At 46.4% G+C, this 19,789-nt stretch overlaps 1 protein-coding gene across 2 annotated transcripts in view; it reads left to right on the top strand.

Moving 5' to 3' along the window:
* The window catches only part of ZNF136 (zinc finger protein 136), a 30,537-nt gene that overhangs the window by 5,155 nt on the left and 5,593 nt on the right, over nt 1-19,789 (top strand). The window lies entirely within an intron of this gene.

Below are 19,789 nucleotides of genomic sequence, written 5' to 3'. Positions count from 1 at the left end.
CACCTCCTGGGTTCAAGCAATTCTCCTGCCTCAGCCTCCTGAGTAGCTGGGATACCACCATGCCCAGCCATGTATTTTTAGTAGAAACAGGGTTTCATCATGTTAGCCAGACTGGTCTCCAACTCCTGGCCTTAGGTGATCCACCCACCACGGCCTCCCAAAGTGCTGGGATTACAGGCATGAGCCACCACACCCCCTCAAGCCCCATTTTTGACCACAGTAAAGGGGGAGAGGCTGGATATTGAGTTCTGTTAATATAAAAATTCTGGAATGAAGACATTCTGAGAGCTTCCTCGTTGGTGAACACAGTGATGTGCTGGGAGGGTGGAACTCAAGTCCTGTAGGGAAGGGGGTCCTATACTCCCTTCCCTGGAGGGTCTAGTGAATATTAGCCGTTGTGTGACTCCTCCCAGAGGACAGTTGAAGTAAAGGGCCAGGGCCTTCCAGGAGACCCCCACTTCCCTGGTCTTATACATCTTTTCCATTTGGGTATTCTTGGGTCATTTTTTTTTTTTTTGAGATGAAAGTTACACTCTTGTTTCCCAGGCTGGAGTGCAATGGCACGATCTCGGCTCTCTGTAACCTCCACCTCCTGGGTTCAAGCGATTCTCCTGCCTCAGCCTCCCAAGTAGCTGGGATTACAGGTGCCTGCTACCACGCCTAGCTAATTTTTTTGTGTATTTATGGTAGAGATAGGGTTTCACCATGTTGGCCACGCTGGTCTCGAACTCCTGACCTCAGGTGGTCCACCTACCTTAGCCTCCCAAAGTGCTGAGATTATAGGGGTCATCCTTTATGACAAACTGGTAAACTTGTGTTTTTCTGAGTTCTATGAGTAGTATTAGCAAATTATTGAAAGCAAGGAGGGTTTGTGGCCAGGTGCGGTGGCTCACGCCTGTAATCCCAGCACTTTGGGAGGACGAGGCGGGTGGATCATGAGGTCAGGAGATCAAGACCATCCTGGCTAACACGGTGAAACCCCGTCTCTACTAAAAATACAAAAAATTAGCTGGGTGTGGTGGCGGGCGCCTGTAGTACCAGCTACTCAGGAGGCTGAGGCAGGAGAATGGCATGAACCCGGGAGACGGAGCTTGCAGTGAGCTGAGATCGAGCCACTGCACTCCAGCCTGGGCCAGAAAGCGAGACTCCATCTCAAAAAAAAAAAAAAGTCAAAGGTCAAGTGCATTTTCCTTTTAGTTCAAGTGGCAATTCATTTGCAATAGGAATCGTATGGACTTTGAGTTTTTTGTGTGTTTTTTTTTTTGAGACATGGTTTTAATCTGTCGCCCAGGCTGAATGAAGCACAGTGACTCAATTTTGGCTCACTGCCACCTCTGCCTCCCAGGCTCAAGGGATCCTCCCATCTCAGCCTCCTGAGTAGCTGGGACTAGATCCAGCTAAAATTACCATACCCGTGTTTTTTTTGTTTTTTTTTTTTTGGTAGAGACGGGGTTTTGCCATGTTGCCTATACTGGTCTCAAACTCCTGTGCTCAACCAGTCCACCTGCCTCAGCCTCCCAAAGTGCTGGGATTATAGGCATGAGCCACGATGTCTGGCCTCTTTTAAATTTCTCAAAAAAAACAAAAAACAAAAAACGAGGAGGGTTTGTTGGATTTATATGCAGTTGGTTAGAATTAACGGTGCCTCCACCACCCCCCCCCCGCCCCGCTGTACCACCCTGCCAGTACATCAAGGCTGGGACTGGCATCGGCAGTGGGGGCTGTGTCCTGGGGTGAGCCCTGGACTTGTGGGATCTGGGCTAATGCCAGGTGATGACAGAATTGAATTACTGGATCCCCAGCTGGTGTTGGAAAGTTAGTTGATATTGAGCAGTCTCCATGTATTTGTTGTCAGAAAAAATGAGTTACATCAACTCCGAGTGAGTGGTTGCTGGTGAGAATTAAGACCCTGGAGGAGGGAGCATTTCCACACTGAGGAGGGGACAGTAGAGTGAGTAGTGCTCCGAGGATTATATTTTCTAATTACTCAGATATTCCTCCCTCACTGCCTAGGAGGAGCCACTCTGGGCTGCATCTCCACAGTGAGAGTATAGTAAACTTTTTTTTTTTTTTTTTTGAGACGGAGTCTCGCTCTGTCGCCCAGGTTGGAGTGCTGTGGCCGGATCTCAGCTCACTGCAAGCTCCGCCTCCCGGGTTCACGCCATTCTCCTGCCTCAGCCTCCCGAGTAGCTGGGACTACAGGCGCCCGCCACCTCGCCCGGCTAGTTTTTTGTATTTTTTTAGTAGAGACGGGGTTTCACCATGCTAGCCAGGATGGTCTCGATCTCCTGACCTTGTGATCCACCCGTCTCGGCCTCCCAAAGTGCTGGGATTACAGGCTTGAGCCACCGCGCCCGGCCTAGTAAACTTTTGAATGTGGGTAAAGGTAAACAAATAAGCCTTTGGCATTTCTGGTGTGTCTCCCTGATTTCACCCTCCTTCTCTGTACCCAGAGATGACCACAGTACTGATTATATATATATATATATATATATTTTTTTTTTTTTTTTTTTTTTTTTTTTTTTGAAATGGAGTCTCACTCTGTCACCCAGGCTGGAGTTTAATGGAGCGATCTCGGCTCACTGCAAGCTCCGCCTCCCGGGTTCACGCCTTTCTCCTGCCTCAGCCTTTCTCCTGCCTCAGCCTCCCAGGTAGCTGGGACTACAGGCGCCCGCAACCACGCCCGGCTGTATTTTGTATTTTTAGTTAAGACAGGGTTTCACTGTGTTAGCTAGGATGGTCTCCACCTCCTGACTTCGTGATCCACCCTCCTCGGCCTCCCAAAGTGCTGGGATTACAGTTGTAAGCATTACAGGTGTGAGCCTCCGCGCGTGGCCATTTTTTTGTATTTTTAGTAGAGGCAGGGTTTCACTGTGTTAGCCAGTATGGTCTCAATCTCCTGATGTCTTAATCTGCCCGCCTCGGCCTCCCAAAGTGCTGGGATTACAGGCATGAGCCACCGCGCCCGGCTTTTTTTTTTTTTTTGAGATAGGGTCAGGCCGGGCGCGGTGGCTCAAGCCTGTAATCCCAGCACTTTGGGAGGCCGAGACGGGCGGATCACGAGGTCAGGAGATCGAGACCATCCTGGCGAACAGGGTGAAACCCCGTCTCTACTAAAAATACAAAAAATTAGCCGGGCGAGGTGGCGGGCGCCTATAGTCCCAGCTACTCGGGAGGCTGAGGCAGGAGAATGGCGTAAACCCGGGAGGCGGAGCTTGCAGTGAGCTGAGATCCGGCCACTGCACTCCAGCCTGGGAGACAGAGCGAGACTCCGTCTCAAAAAAAAAAAAAAAAAAAAGAGATAGGGTCTGGCTCTGTCACCGAGGCTAGAGTGCAGTGGCACGATCTTGGCTCACTGCAGCCTCTTCCTCCTGGGTACAAGCAATTCTCCTGTCTCAGCCTCCCAAGTAGCTGGGGCTACAGGCGCACACCAGCACACCCAACTAATTTTTGTATTTTTAGTAAAGACGGGGTTTCACCATATTCATCAGGCTGGTCTCCAACTCCTGACCTCACATGATCCACCCGACTCGGCCTCCCAAAGTGCTAGGATTACATGGGTGAGCTACCACGCCCGGCCCTGATTCTGATTTTTTTGTTATTTATTTATTTATTTGTTTTTGAGACAAGGTCTGGCTCTGTTTCCCAGGCTGGAGTGCAGTGGCACAATCTTGGCTCACTGCAGCCTCTACCTTTCCGGCTCAAACCGTCCTCCCACCTCAACCTCCCGAGTAGCTGGGACTACAGACACGCACCACCTCGCCTGGCTTATTTTTGTATTTTTGTCAGATGGGGTTTTGCCGTGTTGCCCAGGCTCGTCTCTTGAGTCCTGAGCCCAAGCAATCTGCCCTCCTCAGCCTCCCAAAGTGCTGCGATTACAGGTGTGAGCTACCGTGCACTGCATCTTTCATTCTTTATAGCTTTATTATTGCTTTGTCATAGAGTTTTGCCACTTGTAAGTTTTCAGTAAGTTGATATTAGCAATATGCTGAAAAGGTATTTTTGTGGTTTCTTTACCTAAATCCATTGCACACATGCTGCTGTCTGAGGCTGTGGGTCACCCAGGTTACTAACCATTCCACTGCTTGATTTGAGTTGTTAGTATTTTACCTGTTGCCAATGTAATTGTTATTTTTGTCTCCAAGTGCTAATGCTTCATAAATTTCTTTTTTTCTTTTTTTGGATGTTGGTCTTCCTCTGTCGCCCAGACTGAAGTGCAGTGGCACGATCATGGCTCACTGCAACCTTGGCCTCCCCGGCTCAAGCAATCCTCCCATCTCACCCTCCCAAGTAGCTGGGACTACAGGCGTGTGCTACATGCCTGACTAATGGTTGTATTTTTTTACAGAGATGGGGTCTTGCCATGTCGTCCAGGCTAATCTTGAACCCTTGGGCTCAGTACTGGGATTATAGGTGTGAACCACTTCGGCCCGCCATGCTTCATAAAATTTTTTTTTTTTTTGAGACGGAGTCTCACTCTGTCACCAGGCCAGGCTGGAGTGCAGTGGCATGATCTTGGCTCACTGCAACCCCTGCCTCCTGGGTTCAAGCGATTCTTCTGCCTCAGCCTCCCGAGTAGCTGGGATTACAGGCTTATGCCACCACACCCAGCGTATTTTTTTTTTTTTTTTGAGATGGAGTTTCGCTCTTGTTGCCCAGGCTGGAGGGCAGTGGCACAATCTTGGCTCACCACAACCTCTGCCTCCTGGGTTCAAGCGATTCTCCTGCCTCAGCCTCCAGAGTAGCTGGGATTATAAGCATGCACCACCACGCCTGGCTAATTTTGTATTTTTAGTAGAGACGGGGTTTCTCCATGTTGGTCAGGCTGGTCTCGAACTCCCGACCTCAGGTGGTCCGCTCACCTTGGCCTCCCAAAGTGTTGGGATTATAGGCATGAGCCACCACGCCTTGCCCCACCCAGCTAATTTTTTTTTTTTTTAGTAGAGACAGGGTTTTACCATGTTGGCCAGGATGGTCTTGATCTGTTGACCTTGTGATCCGCCCACCTCAGCCTCCCAAAGTTCTGGGATTAGAGGTGTGCGCCACTGCATCTGGCCGCTTTGTAAATATTTTATAGGTTAGAAAAAAAAAAATCCCTGGGATATAGCTTATAGATAAATTCAGATTCACTTGGGAATGCCAGTGGAATATATGGATTAACCCTCTGACCATGTATGCATGTGTATTTACTCCTTATACATAGTTCTCTTTATTTTTCTCTGTGTGATTACATGTTGCTTTTTACAGTGGGATTGAGCATTTTTTCTATGTGGACTTTCATCTTCTGTAAAATTTCAGTCATCTTGTCACATTAAAGTCATTTGTATATTTATTGCTTCATTTCTTTCTTTTTTCTTTTTGTAACATGTTCTGTAGACTAATTCTTTTTCATATGTAGGGATTGCTAATATTTTCTTGCAGGGAGTGATTTACCTTTTCACTCCATTCTGCATTTTGATGGACTCTTTTACATTTTTTTGTTTGTTTGCTTTTTTGGCTGCCTTCTGCATGCACCATCATCAAGGGTGGGGAAGGGTACTCTTCTTGATTTTAATTGGGTTGACTTTGGCTCTTCCTTTGAGGCCTACTTAATTTTCTTGCAAAAGAACACTTTAGGGAGTATATATTTAAGGCAACTTGAATCTGTGCTCCCAGGTTAAATAAAGAACACTCTCCCTACAGTGAAGTTGGAAAAAAATTGTAACTTATGAAATTTTGCTACTTTAAAAAATTTTTTTAAATTTTTATTTCTTCTCTCTGTCTCAAAAAAAAAAAAACCCAAAAACAAAAAACTCACTCTCACCCAGGCTGGAGTGCAGTGGCATCATGTTGGCTCACTGCAGCCTCCACCTCCTGGGGTCAAGCATTTCCAGTGCTTCAGCCTTCTAAGTAACAGGGATTACAGAAGTAAGCCACCATGCCCGGCTACTTTTTGTATTTTTAGTAGAGACAGGGTTTCTCCCTGTTGGCTAGGCTGATCTCGAATTCCTGACCTCAAATGATCTACTTGCCTAAATGTCATACCCATGACCAGGTGTCCCTCTCAACAGCACACTTGTTTATACTTGCTCTGTACAAGCAGGCACCTTGTAGCTCTTGTCTGACCATTGTCAGTTTAATCCAAGAGTAGCCACTAATCCGGTATCCGTTAGTGGCTAGTGAACACTGCTACTCTGTTCCTACCTGATTATGATAGTAGTTAGGTGTGTAGTCAGGTGTGTCAATTAGGCAATTAGGTGAGACTCAGAGGGGACAACTCAACAAACACAGGAAATAATAGAAGGAGTTTATTACTTAGAAATCCCAGAGGCCGGGCATGGTGGCTCACGCCTGTAACCCTAGCACTTTGGGAGACTAAGGCAGGTGGATCACGAGGTCAGGAGATTGAGACCATCCTGGCCAACATGGTAAAACTCTGTCTCTAGTAAAAATACAAAAATTAGCTGGGTGTGGTGGGGTGCACCTGTAGTTCCAGCTACTCGGGAGGCTGAGGCAGGGGAATCATTTGAACCAGGGAGTCGGAGATTGCAGTGAGCCGAGAAAGTGCCACTACTCTCCAGCCTGGCGACTGAGTGAGACTCCATTCGGAAAAAAAAAAAAAGAAATCCCAGAGAAAGGAGGGTAGCATGCCTTGTAGGCCAGCAGGTAGGTGGAGCTATTTGTGACACGTACCCTCAACCTGTCAGTGGGGCACAAGGGAAAGAGAGGAAATTGTGGGCCAAATCCTTTACTGGGGTCCAGGGTGTTACCTAACCCAGCTTCTCCTTGGGAGGTTTTGGTGTGTTTAGAGGAAGGAGGCACGAGTTACATGGAGTCACACCGTGACTGTCAGGCGGTCATTGCAGCATGTGGGTTCAGTCCATAGGAGTGTGGGTGTCAGTGGAAGAGTCAAGTAAATTGTATCTAGGTATTCCATAGGGAGGCGATCTATAGGGCAGATGAGTGGATCAACCACATGGAGGAACTGGGAGGAAGTAGAGAACTGCGAATGGTACCAAGGGTGATTGAGCCCTGCTTCTGGTATGAGAAAGTTAAGCCTATATTAAAAGGAATGACAAATGCCTGGGCGTGGTGGCTCACACCTGTAATCCTAGCACTTTGGGAGGCCGAGGCAGGTGGATCATTTGGGGTCAGGAGCTCGAGACTACCCTGGCCAACATGGCAAAACCCCATCTCTACTAAAAAACACAAAAATTAGCTGGGTGTGGTGGCGCATGCCTGTAATCCCAGGCTGAGTCAGGAGAATCTCTTGAACCTGGGAGGTGGAGGTTGCAGTGAGCTGAGATGGCAACAGTGTACTCCAGCCTGGGCAACAGAGCAAGACTCTCTCTCAAAAAACAAACAAACAAACAAAACAATTACTTTTGCTCCAACGTAATAAATTAAATACTGAAGTAACATAAAATTATATGAATTCAGGATAATAGGCAAGTCTACAATTAACTGATTATTACATAGATTGTGATTTTTATATATAACAGCTATATATGTATGTGTATATATATATATGCTTTCATCCGTAGTCCTTTCATAGCCTTTATTTCTCCCCAAGACAGGCCATAGAGACTAAAAATATACTCTGATCTTCCTCTGCCTTTCTGTCTTGGAGCTGGCCATAAAGAAATTTTCTGACTTACCTTGCCTCTTTGCAGGTCTTAAGACCCCCACTTCAGAAAGGATCCTACCCTATACCCAGGAGGAAAGAATGTACACAGAGACTAAGAAGAGTGAGCAGACAGGCCTTATTGGTTTTCCCACTATTAGTATTAGTCCATACCCTTGTTGTCCAATTGCACTTCTATGAGGTGTTCCATACTTTTATCATTCCTATTGAATGATGTCTGTCCTAAACGCCATGCTTTTATCATTCCTACTGAATGATGTCTATATATATAAAAGGCCCAAGAGGATGGGGTATGGGGAGCTTCTGGACAGCTAAACTCAGGGAGACTTGTATTATAGGAAGGTGATCAAGAACTCATCCTCATGCCAGGAGCGAGTCGTACCCTAACTCTACCGGAATGGAAGCTCCTGTGCTTGGGACCCTTGTAGATCTTGCCCTATGTATCTCTACCTGGCTATTTATTTGTAACCTTTAAAATAGACTTTTTAATAAACAGGTAAAGGTGTTTTCCCGAATTTTGTGAGCTGTGTTAGCAAGTTAATTCAGCCGAAAAAGGGTGTCATGGGAACCTCAATTTGAAGGCTGTCGGTCAGAAGTTCCAGAGGCTTGGTCTTGCCACTGCTGTTGGATATGTGGGGTCAGTCTCTTAGGACTGAGCCCTCAACCTGTGGCATCTGCTGCTGTCCTCAGGTAGGTAGCTTCATAATCGAATCAGTTTGGCAGATACCCAGCGGCTATATGCTGCACAATTAATTACTTGCCTTTTTTTTTTTTTTTTGGAGACAGTTTCACTGTTGTTGTCCAGGCTGGAGTGCAATGGCATGATCTCGATCACTGCAACCTCCGCCTCCCAGGTTCAAGTGATTTCCTGCCTCAGCCTCCCCAGTAGCTGGGATTACAGGCGTGTACTACCACACCTGGCTACTTTTTTATTTTTAGTAGAGACAGAGTTTCTCCATGTTGGTCAGGCTGGTCTTGAACTCCTGGCCTCAGGTGATCTGCCCCCCTTGGCCTCCCAAAGTGCTGAGATTACAGGTGTGAGCCACCACATCTGGCCTATCACTTGCTTTTTGATGTGGAGAACCCCCCACACAGTTGGTCACAGAAGCCTTTTGTGTTGATTGTTGTGGTGTGAGGGGAATAGCAGGGTGTGTTTTTTTCACTTAGATGATATGCAAGGGGTTGAATATTCTCTTGTAGATAACCATTTATCCCTGCCCCTGTGTTAAAGTATCTGTCATCTCTATCACTGCCTGACAATGCCTGTTCTGTCACAGGTTCTTGTGCCTTAAATAGATGCCCTTGTTTCAGATTTTGCTATTTTTCATTGGTCTGTCTGTCCATCTCTCTGGTAATACCATACTCTCCTGATTACTGTAGATTTCAAATCCTTGATGTATGTTAGGGAAAGAACTTCGCTATCTTAGTCATGTTTGGCTGCTGTAATAAATAACCACAGACTGGATGCCTGAAACAACAAGCATTAATTTCTTTCTTTCTTTTTTTTTTTTTTTTGAGACGGAATCTTGCTCTGTTGCTCAGGCTGGAGTACAATGGTGTGATCTCAGCTCACTGCAACCTCTGCCTCCCGGTTCAAGCGGTTCTCCTGCCTCAGCCTTCCGAGTAGCTGGGACTACAGGCATGCACCACCAGGCCCAGTTAATTTTTTGTATTTTTAATAGAGACAGTGTTTCGCCACGTTGACCAGCTCCAAGACAGAAAGGCGGGGTAGATTAGAGTGTATTTTTGGTTTCTATGGTCTGCCTTGCAGAGAAAAGAGAGCAAGTGAAACGAGGTCAGCCGAAGGGCAGAGAGAGAGATTCTGTTTTCTTTCAATTTTTTTTTTTTTTTGAGACAGAGTCTCGCTTTGTCGCCCAGGCTGGAGTGCAGTGATGCCATCTTGGCTCACTGCAACCTCCACCTCCTGGACTAAAGTGATTATCCTGCCTCAGCCTTCTGAGTAGCTGGGATTACAGGCACGCATCACCACGCCTGGCTAATTTTTGTATTTTTAGTAGAGACAGGGTTTCGCCGTGTTGACCAGGCTGATCTCAAACTCCTGACCTCAGGGGATCTGCCTGCCTCAGCCTCCCAAAGTGCTGGGATTACAGGTGTGAGCCACCGTGCACTGCCTTATACTTTGCTTTTTAGAATAGTTTTAGATTCACAGCAAAATTGGGCACATAGTACAGAGTTCCCTTATGCCCCCTGTTCCCACTCAGTTACAACCCCTCCAGCTATCAACGTTCTCCACCAAAGTTGTACATTTGTTACAATTGATGAACCTATTTTGAGATATCATTGTCATCTAAAGTCTAGCCTACATTAGAATTTATTCTTGCAGTTGTACATTCTATGAGTTTTGACAACTAACTGTACAGTGACATCATTTCTACTATGGTATAATACAGAGTAGTTTCATTGTCCTAAAAACCCTTTCATCCACCTATTTATCCCTCCCGCCCCCTGACTTCTGGCAACCACTGATTTTTGTACTGTTTTATGATTCTGTCTTTTCTGTAGTGTTATGTAGTTTGAATCATACAGTATGTAGTCTTTTCAAAGTTGTTTCTTCCACTTAGTAATAACCATTTGCGGGCATGTGATCATGAATTTTTTTTTAAAAAGTAATACACATTTAAGCTTCTTCCATTACCTTTTAGCTCATTTATTTTTAGTACCTCCATTGTCTGGAGGTAGCTGTTACGTATCCATTTATCTACTGTAAGGCATCTTAGTAGCTTCCAAATTTTGAAAATTATGAATAATGCTGCTGTAAACATCTGTGTACAAGTGTTTGCCTGGACCTAAATTTTCAGCTCATTTGGATAAACTTACCTTTGGTCTGGAGGTTAAGAGATACTCCTCTGCCACATAGGATGGGTTTTGAAGAATTCACTCTGAAAATCAAGTGAACGTGGGCTTATGATGAGGTTTGTGTAAAACCACTCTGTGTGTATGATCTCCTGATTCAATGAGTACTTTTTTTTTTTTGAGACGGAGTTTGTTGCCCAGGTGGGAGTGAAGTGGTGTGATCTCGGCTCACTGCAACCTCCATCTCCCTGGTTCAAGCGATTCTCCTGCTTCAGCCTCCCCAGGAGCTGGGATTACAGGCACTTGCCACCACGCCCAGCTAATTTTTGTATTTTTAGTGGAGATGAGGTTTCACCATGTTGGCCAGGCTGGTCTCAAACTCCTGACCTCAGGTGATCCACTTGCCTCAGCCTCCCAAAGTGCTGGGATTACAGAATTGAGCCACCGCGCCCAGCCTTTCCATGAGTGTTAATCTCCTTTTATGTAACAGATCTCCTAGTGGGTGCTGCATTAAACAGAGCTGAACAAATAACCCTATCTGCCTGAAGCAGGGTGGGAGACAAGAAAAAAGACATAAGTAGAATATGCAATGTGTCAGGTGGTGCTTAGTCCTAAGGAAAGAGAGAGAAAGCTGGGAAGGAGTGGAGAGGCCTGGGCTGTGTTTGTCTCTGCGAGCACCTGTTTATGTCTCTGAAGTGTTATCTCTGAGGATTTGTGTGTCTGCCTGGGTGTGTCCACCTATATGTGCAGTGACAAAATGTGAGTGATTTTGTATGTCTGATGGGGAGACAGAGGCTATGTTTGTATGCCCTTTGAAATGTGGAATGCTTTTATTTCATTTTCTTGCCTGATTGCCCTGGTAGCACCTCTTTTAGCATGTTGAATAGCTGTGTCAAAAACAGACATGCTTGTCTTGTATTTGATCTTAGGGGGAAACATTCAGTGTCACCATCAGTATGATGTTATAGTGAGGTTTTCTTGGATACCTTATTTCAGGTTAAAGAAGTTTGCTTCCAGGCCGGGCGCGGTGGCTCAAGCCTGTAATCCCAGCACTTTGGGAGGCCGAGACGGGTGGATCACGAGGTCAGGAGATCAAGACCATCCTGGCTAACCTGGTGAAACCCCGTCTCTACTAAAAAATACAAAAAACTAGCCGGACGAGGTGGCGGGCGTTTGTAGTCCCAGCTACTCGGGAGGCTGAGGCAGGAGAATGGCGTGAACCCGGGAGGCGGAGCTTGCAGTGAGCTGAGATCACGCCACTGCACTCCAGCCTGGGCTACAGAGCGAGACTCCATCTCAATAAAAAAAAAAAGAAGTTCGCTTCCATTTCCAGTTTACTGAGTGTTTTCATGGTGGAAGAGGTATTGAAATATTGACCTTTGTCAAATGTTTTTGATACTGATTCTGTTAATATTGTGAATTTCAAATGTGAAAACAATTTTGCTTTTCTGGGCTACATCTCACTTGAGTAGGGGATTTCTTTTTTTTTTTTTTTTTTTTTTTTTTTTTTTTTTTTTGAGACGGAGTCTCGCTCTGTAGCCCAGGCTGAAGTGCAGTGGTGTGATCTTGGCTCACTGCAACCTCCACTTCTCTGGTCCCAGTTCAAGCAATTCTCCTGCCTCAGCCTCCTGAGTAGCTGGGATTACAGGCATGCACCACCATGCCCAGCTAATTTTTGTATGTTTAGTAGAGATGGGGTTTCACCATGTTGGCTAGGCTGGTCTTGAAATCCTGACCTCGTGATCTGCCTGCCTTGGCCTCCCAAAATGCTGGGATTACAGGCATGAGTCACTGCGCCCAGCCTTTTTAAAAATCTTTTTGGTAACAGTCATTCTAGCAGGTGTGAAGTGTTGTCTCATTGAGGTTTTAGTTTGCATTTCCCTAATGATTCAGGATGTTAAACATTTTTTCATGAATGTCTTTGTCATTTATGTGTGTTCTTTAAGAAATGTCTGTTTAGATCCTTTGCCCACTTAAAAAATTGGAGGCCAGGCCCAGTGGCTCATGCCTGTAATCTCAGCACTTTGGGAGTCTGAGGCAGGTGGATTGCATGAGGTCGGGAGTTTGAGACCAGCCTGTGCAACATGGCAAAACCTCATCTCTATCAAATATAGAAAAAAATTAGCTGAGCATGGTGGCCCATACCTGTGGTCCCAGTTACTCCCAGCTGAGGTGGGAGGATGGCTTGAGCCTGGGAGGCAGAGGTTGCAGTGAGCCAAGATTACACCACTGCCCTCCAACGTGGGTGTTAGAGTGAGACTCAGTCTCAAAAATAAACAAATGAATAAATAAATAAGTAAAATTTAAAATTGGGTTGTTTTCTTGCTGTTGAGCTGTTTGAATTCTTTATATATTTTGGATTTTAACACCTTATCAGATATATCATTTGCAAGTATTTTCTCCCACTCCGTGTGTTGCCTGCCCTTCCACTCTGTTAGTTGTGTCCTTTGCTGTGCTAAAAAGCTTTTTAGTTTGACATCCACATCCACAATGGTGCTGTCAAAAACAGCTACATGGGAACTTGTTTATGTACTCTTTCTGCAGTGTTTGCTTTCACCCAGAACTCTTTTGTGAGATTAAGTACCTTCCTTATATCAGGAAGATTGTGGGCCTTTCCTGTTATTCACAGCTGAATGCAGTCCCTGAGTTAGGTTTCGTTGTATGTGATCAAACATAGTATGCCTTATTTCCTCAAGCAACGTTTTTGGACGTGTTTCTTAGAAATAGTTTACTAACTGGTTTCGAACAGCATGTATGCTAACAAATGTTAATGTCTTTTTCATTTGCTGCTAAGTTATATCAAAATATTCCATTGCAGGCCAGGCGCGGTGGCTCACGCTTGTAATCCCAGCACTTCGGGAGGCCGAGGCAGGCAGATTACGAGGTCAGGAGATCGAGACCATCCTGGCTAACACGGTGAAACCCCGTCTCTACTAAAAATACAAAAAAAATTAGCTGGGCGTGGTGGCGGGCACCTGTAGTCCCAGCTACTCGGGAGGCTGAGGCAGGAGAATGGTGTGAACCCGGGAGGTGGAGCTTGCAGTGAGCCGAGATCATGCCACTGCACCCCAGCCTGGGCGACGAGCGAGACTCTGTCTCAAAAAAAAAAAAAAAAATTCCATTGCAATCATGGATCAGATCAACTTTATAATAAACTTTATAACTTTGTGGTGTTATTTGTTAAATATCGTGAATCGGGCCAGGCGTAGTGACTCACGCCTGTAATCCCAGTACTTTGGGAGGCCGAGGTGGGTGGATCACAAGGTCAGGAGATCGAGACCATCCTGGCTAACATGGTGAAACCCTGTCTCTACTAAAAATACAAAAAATTAGCTGGGCGTGGTGGCGGGCGCCTGTAGTCCCAGCTACTCGGAGGCTAAGGCAGGAGAATGGTGTGAACCCAAGAGGCGGAGCTTGCAGTGAGCTGTGATCGTGCTACTGCACTCCAGCCTGGGTGACAGAGTGAGACTCCGTCTCACACATACACACAAAAATTGTGAATCAATATTCTGTGCATACAATTTTAGGTGTGTGTTTTTCACATAAATTGTCATGCTCATGTAGTCACAGTTTGTATCACAAGAATTACTTCTCATTCACTTATGATACCAAAAGTTAAATCAAGCTTTTAACCTTTTCCCAAAGATCATAAGGACCATACCTCTTGTCAAAGAAGGTATAAAAAAAAGTCATAAATACGATAGCAAACCATATGTGACTGTGTGGTGTATCAGTAGGAGACAGCTCAAAAGAATTTCTTTTTTTTTTTCTTTTCTTTTTTTTTTGGAGATGGAGTCTCGCTTGTCACCCAGGCTAGAGTACAGTGGCACAATCGGCTCACTGCAACCTCTGCTTCCCAGGTTCAAGCGATTCTCCTGCCTCAGCCTCCGGGGTAGCTGGGATTACAGGCACAGATCACCATGCCTGGGTAATTTTTGTGTTTTTTATAGAGACGAGGTTTCTCCATGTTGGCCAGGGTGGTCTCGAACTCCTGACCTCAGGTGATCTGCCAGCCTTGGCCTCCCAAATTGCTGAGATTACAGGCATGAGCCACCACACCTGGCCCCAAAGAATTTCTTATAGGACTTCTGCTTGCTTTAGGTGTATCAATTGCTATTCAAAGAAGCAAGAAACTTTTCTGGATTGTATATATGAAGAAGCAAGGTTATTTTTGGCCTTAGTTATTGTGATAGTTCTTACCTAGAAGTAAAAAAGATGGAGTGGTGCTAAATTTATTACCTAAACACTGAAATATTTCTTTTTTTTTTTTTTTGAGACGGAGTCTTTGCTCTGTTGCCCAGGCTGGAGTGCAGTGGCACAAACTCGGCTCACTACAAGCTCCGCCTCCCGGGTTTACGCCATTCTCCTGCCTCAGCCTCCCGAGTAGCTGGGACTACAGGCGCCCGCCACCTCGCCCGGCTAGTTTTTTGTATTTTTTAGTAGAGACGGGGTTTCACCGGGTTAGCCAGGATGGTCTCGATCTCCTGACCTCGTGATCCGCCCGTCTCGGCCTCCCAAAGTGCTGGGATTACAGGCTTGAGCCACCGCGCCCGGCCGAAATATTTCTTATGATGAATTAGACATGGCTTCCCATAACATACCTCAGTTGAAATACATAAATTCTAACTATTGATAATTTTTTTTTTTTTTTTTTTTTTTTTGAGACGGAGTCTGGCTCTGTCGTCCATGCTGGAGTGCAGTGGCGCAATCTCAGCTCACTGCAAGCTCTGCCTCCTGGGTTCACACCATTCTCCTGCCTTAGCTTCCCGAGTAGCTGGGACTACAGGTGCCCGCCACCAAGTCCGGCTAATTTTTTGTATTTTTAGTAGAGACGAGGTTTCATCACGTTAGCCAGGATGGTCTTGATCCCCCAACCTCGTGATCCACCTGCCTCGGCCTCCCAAAGTACTGGGATTACAGGCATGAGCCACAGCGCCCGGTCAACTACTCATAATTTTTAAAAGTCTCCATTATTAGTCAAATTAGGCTAATAGGCCGGGCGCGGTGGCTCAAGCCTGTAATCCCAGCACTTTGGGAGGCCGAGACGGGCGGATCACAAGGTCAGGAGATCGAGACCATCCTGGCTAACACGGCGAAACCCCGTCTCTACTAAAAACACAAAAAACTAGCCGGGCGAGGTGGTGGGCGCCTGTAGTCCCAGCTACTCCGGAGGCTGAGGCAGGAGAATGGCGTGAACCCGGGAGGCGGAGCTTGCGGTGAGCTGAGATCCGGCCACTGCACTCCAGCCTGGGCGACAGAGCGAGACTCCGTCTCAAAAAAAAAAAAAAAAAAAAAAAAAAAATTAGGCTAATAACTCTAGGAAAGTTGTGAGAATATAAACCTAGCAAGGGAGAGAGACATGATCACTATTCTAATCAAGCCTCTCTTGCTCAGGTGATACGCTCTTGATGCTAATTTTTCCATATGCCTCATATACCAGAACTGTAGACTCAAAACGTCTAGAATTAAGCACAAATGATGCAGGCACTCAAGGCTCTGATACAGGAACACGAAGTGAATAAATTATTGAAATCCTGGTGCTTATATTTTTGTGAGAAAGGAGAGGGGTTGAAAAAAATGGTAAGACTGGTTTATAAGAAGGAAATAAGCACTTCGAAGGAAAGTAAATGATAGTATGAGATAATACGGAAGCTGAGGGTGTGCGTATATGAGGGTGGCGACATCAGTGAGTGAAGAAATGTCACCATTGGTCATTTATATTTCTACCTCTACTACGTCTTTAGCACTATTCAGGAACTGCTTAAGTGTGGATGTAGATAGTGCATAGCAATATAGACAGTCCTGCCTTTTTGAGGTTAACAATAATGATTCCCCATAAACATATAGGTATGGTTTATCATCATTTTTGCATTGGTTAGAAGTTTTAGTGCAGTATGTGATCTTGACTTTGGACATGGGCATCTGGAACCTGGAGGTAGGTGCACCACTGCATAGGGTGTGTGCTAGAACCATGTCAGATCTCTGTTGAGACATCTTACGTGTTCTACCCCTCAAGCCACAGGGGGCGGAGCCTGAAGTTATATCCAGTTAGGGACGCCAGGATGGCATCTTACTTATTGACCAATCAGGCGCTTCTCAGAGCCCTGTCTGCCCCCAACCTTACCCCACCCTGTATGATCTTGTGAATTTTCTTTTCTTGCACCGGCTGCATTACCTTTCTCTTCTGGCTCCTGGCTTCACTGCCTTGGCTCTGTGCTCTGCGCTGGCCGTGGCAGCCGGAGGGAGGACCCAGGAGACCCCGGAAGAAGGGAAATGGCGAGTATGGGAAATGGCAAGTGTGCAGGGGCCCAGGGTCCAACATGGCTGGAGGGGCCCAGGCCTCTTCGCCATCAGCATCCGATTTTGTTTCATCTGAGTTGCTCAAATGTGTGGGAAACAGGGTGTGAAATCCACCTCCGAGCTCCCCACCCCCAGCCTAACTCTCCTTGATCTGGCAGCAAACTCCTTAATTGTAGATATAATTTCCGCAGTCCCCAACACCAACCTCTGTTCTTGAATGCACAGTGTTATCAACTATTTGTCTGGTTTATTATTATTATTATTTTTAGATGGAGTCTCACTCTGTCGCCCAGGCTGCAGTGGCGCAGTCTCCCCTCACTGCAACCTCCGCCTCCTGAGTTCAAGTGATTTTCCTGCCTCAGCCTCCCCAGTAGCTGGGATTACAGGTGCCTGCCACCACGCCCAGCTAATTTTTTTTGTTTTGTTTTGTTTTTTGGAGACGGAGTCTCACTGAGTCGCCCAGGCTGGAGGGCAGAGGCGCGATCTCAGCTTACTGCAAGCTCCGCCTCCTGAGTTCTCGCCATTCTCCTGCCTCAGCCTCCAGAGTAGCTGGGACTACAGGCGCCCGCCACTGCGCCTGGCTAATTTTTTTTCTATTTTTAGTGGAGACGGGGTTTCACCGTGTTAGCCAGGATGGTCTCGATCTCCTGACCTCGCGATCCGCTTGTCTCGGCCTCCCAAAGTGCTGGGATTACAGGCGTGAGCCACTGAGCCCGGCCATTTTTTTGTATTTTTTAGTAGAGATGGGGTCTCACTGTGTTGGCCAGGCTGGTCTCAAACTCCTGACTTTAAGTGGTCCACCCACCTTGGCCTCCCAAAGTGCTGTAATTACAGGCGTGAACCACCACGCCAAGGTATTTGTCCTTCGTTCTCCATTAGAGACAGGTATCATATTTTAAGTTTATCATTTTTACAGAAAGCAGTGGATGACTGTTTTATAAAGATTTCTTTTTTTTTTTTTTTTTTTTTTTTTTGAGACGGAGTCTCGCTCTGTCGCCTGGGCTGGAGTGCAGTGGCCGGATCTCAGCTCACTGCAAGCTCCGCCTCCCGGGTTTACGCCATTCTCCTGCCTCAGCCTCCCGAATAGCTGGGACTACAGGCGCCCGCCACCTCGCCCGGCTAGTTTTTTGTAATTTTTAGTAGAGACGGGGTTTCACTGTGTTAGCCAGGATGGTCTCGATCTCCTGACCTCGTGATCCGCTCGTCTCCGCCTCCCAAAGTGCTGGGATTACAGGCTTGAGCCACCGCGCCCGGCCAAGATTTCTTTTGTGTTTGTGACCTTTTCGCCTGAGAGGTAAGCAGAGAATAACCGTCTGAAACTCCTTTGTCGAAAACCTTTGTGTCTCTCCTTTATCTTCCCCAAGTGCAAACCCTTATCAGAATGCCTTGGTGTTGAGGTTCCCCTTTGGAAACTTTGCAGGGTTGATTGTCCTCAGCCTGCCCTCTCTTCTCCTGGTCCTGGGGTTCAGAACTGACTGGGGCTGCCCCAAGAAGGCCACAGCTTCCATGTCTCTTGAAGGATCTAGTGAGTATCAGTTCATGTGGCCCCTCATGAGCTGGATACCCGCTGGATGCGTTGGGCCTGGAAGCAGTGACATGGTTTACCCTTCCTCTGAAAAGCTCACCCGTTGGGACACTCAGCTTGTTTTTCTCCAGCCCCAGTTTTCATTCTTTGGAGACACGTTTGTGGTCAGCTAATTGGATGGAGGTGTTGAGGGGAAAGACAGAAAATGATTCTTGCCCTCTGGATTCTTTCAGAGTACTTGAAGCAAGAAAAATGATCCCAAAAGACAAGGAAAACCCACCTCTGCCAGGTTATGCAAGAACTTGAAAAGCAAAATGCACTTAGGCATGGGGGTGGGGGCACAATCCACTGTCTCTGGGAAGGGTCAGTGAGCAGCACCAGGATGGGGGCTGGGGAGATGTCCCGTGTGATAGGATGGCCTGACTGGGCAGTTAAGTCAGATTTCTCTGTGTTCCAGGTCAGCAGTGGCTTTCCCTGATTTTGTCACATTAAGAAGATTTGTTTACTTACTTCATCATGTAAAATGTATTTTACCATTAAAGCTTGAAAGTTAGGCTAAAATATTTCCAAAGAGATAAGAGGTGGATCTCAGAAAAATAAATATCTACCCTTATATTTGTTAAAAATTTGTATTTAATTTTTTTCCCCCAGAAAAATATGCAGTAAGTTTCTCAGTCTGTTCTTTTTTGTGATTTTGTTGTTGTTTTTGTTTGTTTATTTGTTTGAGACACAGTCTGGCTCCAGGCTGGAGTTCAGTGGCACAATCATGGCTCACTGCAGCCTCCACCTCCCTGGTTCAAGCAGTCCTCCCACCTCAGCCTCCTAAGTAGCTAGACCATAGGTGCAGACTACACGACTGGCTAATTTTTTGTAGAGATAGGGTTTCACCATGTTGCCCAGGCTGGTCTCAAACTCCTAAGCTCAAGTGATCCTCCTACCTTGGCCTCCCAAAGTACTGGGATTTTAGGCGTGAGCCACCGCTCCCAGCCCCTTTTTTGTGATTTCAAATAGAATCCTAGAGTTTAGCCTTGAGAAGGCTACAGAGAGAAAAAGCTCAGAGAAATAGGGAGAATCACTCTTTTTTTTTTTTTTTTTGAGACGGAGTCTTGCTCTGTCACCCGGGCTGGAGTGCAGTGGCCGAATGTCAGCTCACTGCAAGCTCCGCCTCCCGGGTTTACGCCATTCTCTTGCCTCAGCCTCCCGAGTAGCTGGGACTACAGGCGCCCGCCACCTCGCCCGGCTAATTTTTTGTATTTTTAGTAGAGACGGGGTTTCGCCGTGTTAGCCAGGATGGTCTCGATCTCCTGACCTTGTGATCCGCCCATCTCGGCCTCCCAAAGTGCTGGGATTACAGGCTTGAGCCACCGCACCCAGCCGGGAGAATCACTCTTGATTATGGCTTCACATAACTGAATCTATCTATGTATCTATGTATGTATGTATCTATCTATCTATTTTGAGACAGGGTCTTCCTCTTTTGCCCAAGTTGGAGTGCAGTGGCACCCATCATAGCTTGCTGCATTCTC

The sequence above is a fragment of the Chlorocebus sabaeus genome, chromosome 6, assembly GCF_047675955.1.
Source record: "Chlorocebus sabaeus isolate Y175 chromosome 6, mChlSab1.0.hap1, whole genome shotgun sequence".
Classification (NCBI taxonomy): domain Eukaryota; kingdom Metazoa; phylum Chordata; class Mammalia; order Primates; family Cercopithecidae; genus Chlorocebus; species Chlorocebus sabaeus.
The sequence above is the reverse complement of the archived record's forward strand: the minus strand, read 5'-3'. Positions and strand labels throughout refer to the sequence as shown.